Source organism: Anguilla anguilla, chromosome 10 (assembly GCF_013347855.1).
Source record: "Anguilla anguilla isolate fAngAng1 chromosome 10, fAngAng1.pri, whole genome shotgun sequence".
Lineage (NCBI taxonomy): Eukaryota > Metazoa > Chordata > Actinopteri > Anguilliformes > Anguillidae > Anguilla > Anguilla anguilla.
In genome coordinates, this window is record NC_049210.1 from 17,082,478 (window position 1) to 17,088,401 (window position 5,924).

The following is a 5,924-nucleotide window of genomic DNA, read 5'->3' on the forward strand; positions in this document are numbered from 1 at the left end:
CGGGTCATTCTGAAGGGCTCCCAGCTTCATTACCGCTGCTTGTCCCAGAGCAAATATAAAAACCTTGGGTTTAGATTTTTTTATCTCTCTTTCTCTCTCTCTCTCTCTCTTCCTTTTTTATTTCCTGTTGTTGTTGTTGTGCTCGCCCTGTTTATCATTATTCCTGTTTAGTTATTAATTTCCTCCGCCGCCTCCCTCGTTCACCGGGATCACCTGCGGGATGGGTTTTCAATAGGAAATTGATCTGTGTGCGGTCTGGAGAATGTCTGTTTGCCTTCGTTCTGTTTGTGGGATTGATTGAGCCACAGCAGGCAACGTCCCCACTGGTATCATACTAGCAAGACCGCTGATATCCATCCCTTGCCCCAATCCCTCTCTCTATCCCTCTCCCCCTGGTCTCTCTGTGAAAGCCTGTAAGAATAACCCTGTATGGCAACGTCCTTTTTAAGTGTTATATTTCATCTCCAAACAGAAGATTCCTTCAAATAAAACAGAGGTTACCTCTGTCTTCTCCATGTTTAAGACTGTTATTTGAATTGTTTATTTAATGCAATTCCTGGGGACACTGTACTTCAGGAGAAGGCTACGGTGGGTGTCTAAAAATGGGGAAGGCTACAGCTTGGCAGACACATCATTCTTCCTAAAGCTGTTATGCTTAAGGCCAAATCTTTGTCACACGACGAGTGTCACTCAACAAAAAAGATGCATTTTCAACAAAAATAAAAGCGTGGCTTGGAGCTTTTTCTCAATGTCGTGGACACCTAGAATTTTGTTATATCACGGACATTGTCATACTTTATCACGCAGTGTGATTAGACAGTAAACAAATGGTCAGGAGTTTGCCGTCTCATTACTATAGAGACGGAATCCTTCCTGCAGGCCTTTGCCAAAGTATAAAGGCTTAATTTTTCAAGCAACACTTTGGAAAGTGTTATGTGACAAAGTATAAATTAGCCTTTACTCCACTGTTCTGGTTCTCACTCTCTCTACACTCTATCCACATCCAACTCTTTCATTCACATTCCTTTTTTGTCACAAATGAAGTTTTGCATATTGCGTGCTCAAATAGTTATTTAGGCCCACTGCCTGCAACAAAAAATTACTTTGGGGCAGGGCACTGTGTAACTAATGAGCTGAATAACATTGTCTACCTGGCACAATTAGGGTTTGGAACTCACCACAAGCTGTATGACCTTTGAATCATAACCTACATCACTTACTGCTGGTTAGTTCAGTACCCTTATCAAAATTAATTTATATATATATATATATATTCACAATAACTAGCTTTTATCTTTAAATAATTTTCTTTTTCCATGAAACTGCCATAGGCAGCCATTAACACATCATTAAGAGTGTTGGTTGTGGAGCTGGTTTGTTAGTTCAAGGCGACCATAGCCAAGCCTCATTCCTCGTTTTTTTCCCTTTTCTTTCCTTGTGATTATTTGCATAGGATAAACGCTAAAAAGCAAAATCACACATTAATGTAGAACAGATCTTCCGCGTGTCTTATTACCACCTCATAAACCGAAGCTTTTCAACCGCATTTTTCCTCTGTGTGGTGTCTGAGTCAGGCCGTGCAAAGATAAATAAATGTTGCACTTGAAAGAGAATGGGGTGTGACATTTCTGTAGCTTTTAGAGCTGGATAGAGATGTTTTGGCCAGTTGTGTTTTTTTTTAATGTCGTGAGGAGCGTATTGATCAAAGAGTCTGGGAGAGATGTGCCTGGAAGGGTCCAGGGATACGCCTGCAGTGTTTTTTTGCGGAAATCCGTAAAGACGCATGCGTGTTGCCGTGACCGCTGCCCCGGCAACGAGGACACGTTTGCGTCCGCGGCGCGGAGCGCCTGCAGTCCAACACGCACGCAGTTATGCGTCAGCTGTACATCGAGCCAGGCAACCCCGACGATAACCGCTATTCTGTTTATGCATGATTATACACACAAGACCCTGCCTTGGGCATTGTAGCCAAATGAAAAATATGCTAAATATGATTTTGTGTGCAGTCAGTTCAAAGTACAGCTATATACAACACATATTTTCACATTTAAAATGTTGCTGTTTAGGAATATACAGTTTTTTTTTAATTCTTTTTTTTGTACAGTATTATCATCAAATTATTTGGAACATAGAATTAGGTTCGGCCCTTTCTGAAGAGCCAATTTAAACCAAATTACTCAGGACAATGTGATTTGTGAAGATGCGATCTGGTATGTAAATCTTCAGTCATTGCTTTGCAATTGATGCTTGTCTTCCCACCCACAAAGAAAATATTCATTTGGAAACAATAGTGTAGATGTCAGCTGCTGCTTTTGAAGGTTATGTTTTTCTTTAATACTGTAATTTGATAATGAAACAGAACTATGCTGTCTGTTTAAGAGTACAAAAAAAAACATTCTTCACTTTTCATAGTGTGATAATCTCTGGTCAGGGACTTTGAAGAATTCAGCTTTCCCAGTTGAAATATTCCCCAGTTGAATATTATGAACACAAAAACATTTTATCAAACAGCACATCTAAAACAATTCCCGCTTAAAAGTCCCTTCCTGAATTTGACAGCAGAATGTCGTCGTCTGTTTCATTTTGGGTTCATTTAATGTATCTCCTCGCTTTGCTCACCAGCTTCACCAGTTCAGTCACGTGTGCCTAAAAAAACACAGGTGTGTGTGTATGTGTGTGTGTGTGTGCTTGTGTGTTGAGAAAGGACACTGACAGAAAACCACAAGTGTGAATGGTTCCTCCCAGGTTGTGTGCTCCCAGAATAATTATTGTGACTGGTGCACTGAATCTTTCAGTCGACTGTATTGAATTAATCACCATAGGTATGCCCCTATGTGAAAGGCATTTGGGATGAAGAGGTATAGGGCGTATCCATCGAATCCTTAAAAAGTCCTGTATGTTGGGGTTGGCTTGACTCCGTAAGGCTGCATGTCTAAGGACTGGCTGTCTACATTGAGGGCCGATGGGTAACCCACATAACCTGCGAGTGAATGTACTTTGAAATCGATGCCCCATGGAAGTACGGCGCACCAGTCCGAGTGGCCTGTGGGGATCCTGGTTTCTGAGGCCCGGTCGGGGGGAAGAGCTGGACCGGGGAAGCCGCGGATTACCGGAAGACAGCGCTCTCCACGCAGAGCCTCAGCTCGCTCTCCGAGGGGTGAGGAAATCATCCTCGCATTTCCTCACAGGAAGCTGAAGATTACAGGGGACCCGTTTCACTGGGAAGAGGGAGCTGGACAGGACCCCACCCTCATGAACCGCCCCCTCCCCCCCCTCACCCCCCTCCCTAATGAAGTCCTAAACATAGCATGTCAGCGCCTTCCCTGCTGGGCGGCACATGGACTGTCAGCCAGCAGCCCTCCGCCCCCCTCCCGAGCAAGTTCCTAAGTTCCTCCGCGAGACGCCATTCCCAGAATTCTGTGTGTTTCGGGTGATGAGTCCCACATTTCTGTCAACCGTACGCTTTAACACAGCCATCAGGAGTCTGTGTCAGAAAAAAAAGAGCAGCCAGGGGCTACATTTCAATCTTGTAAAAATTATAAGGCAAGATAAACCATTTCGCTTGAAAGTTACCACATTACAGCAGCGGGGAATTTTAATATAGTTTTATATATTTTTTTGTACGTATTAGCCCCTTGATATTTTTGCGGTTCAAGCCTGTTGGTGTGTGGCATACTCCGGGATGAAAGATCCTATTGGCTCTGGCATGTCATGTTTTCAGCTGCGGCGTGTGGATTTCATTTTTTCACATGCTCATTACAAAGAGAGGTTTTAAACTGCATTTGATTTGACAGGTATGAAAAAAAAGTTTTTGAAAAGAAAAAAGAGCATGAAGTCTGATTGTGTGATGTCATTTTCTGGCTCAACCCATTATGCATTTATTTGTAAATAAAGGAGCAAGGCCTGCTCACCAGATCTATGCTTTTCCTGATCTAATGCTCAGAAAAGTTCAAATGTGAATTTCCTCCTCCAGGACTGAAAAATGTGTGTTTACACATTCTCTCTCCCTCTCTTTCTCTCTCTCTTTCACACACACACGCACACACACGCACACACACACACACACACACACACACACACACACACAAACACTCACACATGCACACACACACACGCACGCGCACACACAAACACACACACACAAACACTCACGCTCGCAATCGCAGGCGCGGTGTCGACTGTTGTGATGGAAGCCGAACTAGATTGGAGGAAACTCATGAGGCCGACGGAGCAAGAGGGCTGCCGGGTGTGAGTTGAGAAACACCCCAGGAGCAGCAGCCAATTAACATGTCAGCTCAGAATCACCACCTGCAGACTTTTAGTGCGATTCAAAGCTCCAGTCTGCAGCGGCAATGCAAAAAGTGAGGATTAATATCACTCAAAGATTTACATTTCATGTATGGCAGCCTCATGGTGACAAACTACATGGTGTTTACCCGCATTGTGACTATGGCAGAACCCTGCAGGGTCATTTCATTTTATTATTGAACTGCATGTCGTCCTGTTCCTAATTTCCTTTCCTTCTTTCAACTCTTTCCCCCCCCCTCCTCTTCCGGTCTTTTTCGTCCCTTTATTAGCGAAAACCATTCCGCCTATATTCCGTAATCTCTGTCCGTAAACCCGAATAGGAATGATTACCGCGCACACATACTGTTCCAGAAAAAAAGAACCGTAAAACTTTGGTTTATATTTATGTTACCGAAGCTATTTCACTATGCTTTTAAGAGTACATTCTTCATACCTCTTTGATTAAGTTCAGCTGGTCTGGCTGATGTCGGTGCCACAGGAAAATTGAACACATATTGCTCAGACTCAAAGGGGAATGCTCCCTGGAAGCGTGCGTTTTAATGATTAGGTTCTCGGGAAAGGTGCCAGCTGCGATCAACTTAGTGTTCTTGTGAACCAAGTTTTTTTGCTATTTATTAGGTTTGCGGCAAACATTTCTGGACTGTGACAGAGAGAAGATGGCTTTATTTCCCATGGAAACGGAGAGCAGCGCTCCTGTTTTGACTGGAGGAGTGCCGCTGGCATGGCACGGAACATGGCACCCTGGCAGGATTGAGGTGTTTTGGGAGGGTACCCCCAGAGCACTCTGGGAAGGCAGTCCCTAAGAGAAAAAGATGTGGAACTGTCCAGTCGGAGCACGTCGTAAAAGGGTTAGGTTCCACAGCAGCTGGGCTAACCAAGGCCAACTCCGGCTAAATAATGCATGTGCAGACATAGATACTTTAGACAGAGTGGATTCCACCGCACCACACATTCTGAGAAGAGCCATCAGTGCTAGTGTCTGCAAATAGCCAGCAATTGCATCTTTGATTGAACAGTCAGTTATTGCTGTCTTCAGCAGAATTCTTCCACGGTAGCCTCCAAATAAGGAAAAGAAATGAAAACATGGTTATGGATGAGAGTGGACTCCCGTAAGTCTCACCAGTGTTCCTCTTCATTTGCCTGTCCTGACCGAGTGCGCATTGGAGAGCAGCTAAAGTGTGGCCTGGAAACAAAAGGCCTTCTTAGACAGCAAACTAAGTGGAACAAGAGTAATCTCAATGGGTTATTGACCCTCCATAATTAACTCATCAGCCAGACTGACTAAAAGAATAAAGATAAAGGTTCCCATTGTAACTCTTCTGTTTGCACCATGTTCACATTAGTACAATTTGCACTCTTATCCATTTCAATTGGGCCTTCGGATTGTATCATTTATTGCTTCTTTAATGGTTTACTTTTGTTTCCAGACATCGAGCAAAGACTGTCAGCTCAGTCTGATCTGATAAAGCCATGATGGCGGAAGAAAAGAAAACTGATTGGAAATTTGTGCTTTTGATTGTGTGTGTGTGTGAGAAAACTAGCAATGAATGTATATACAGAATAACAGAATGTTTCTTTTGGGTTAATAAACAAGTCCAGGAAGACAGAAAGGATAT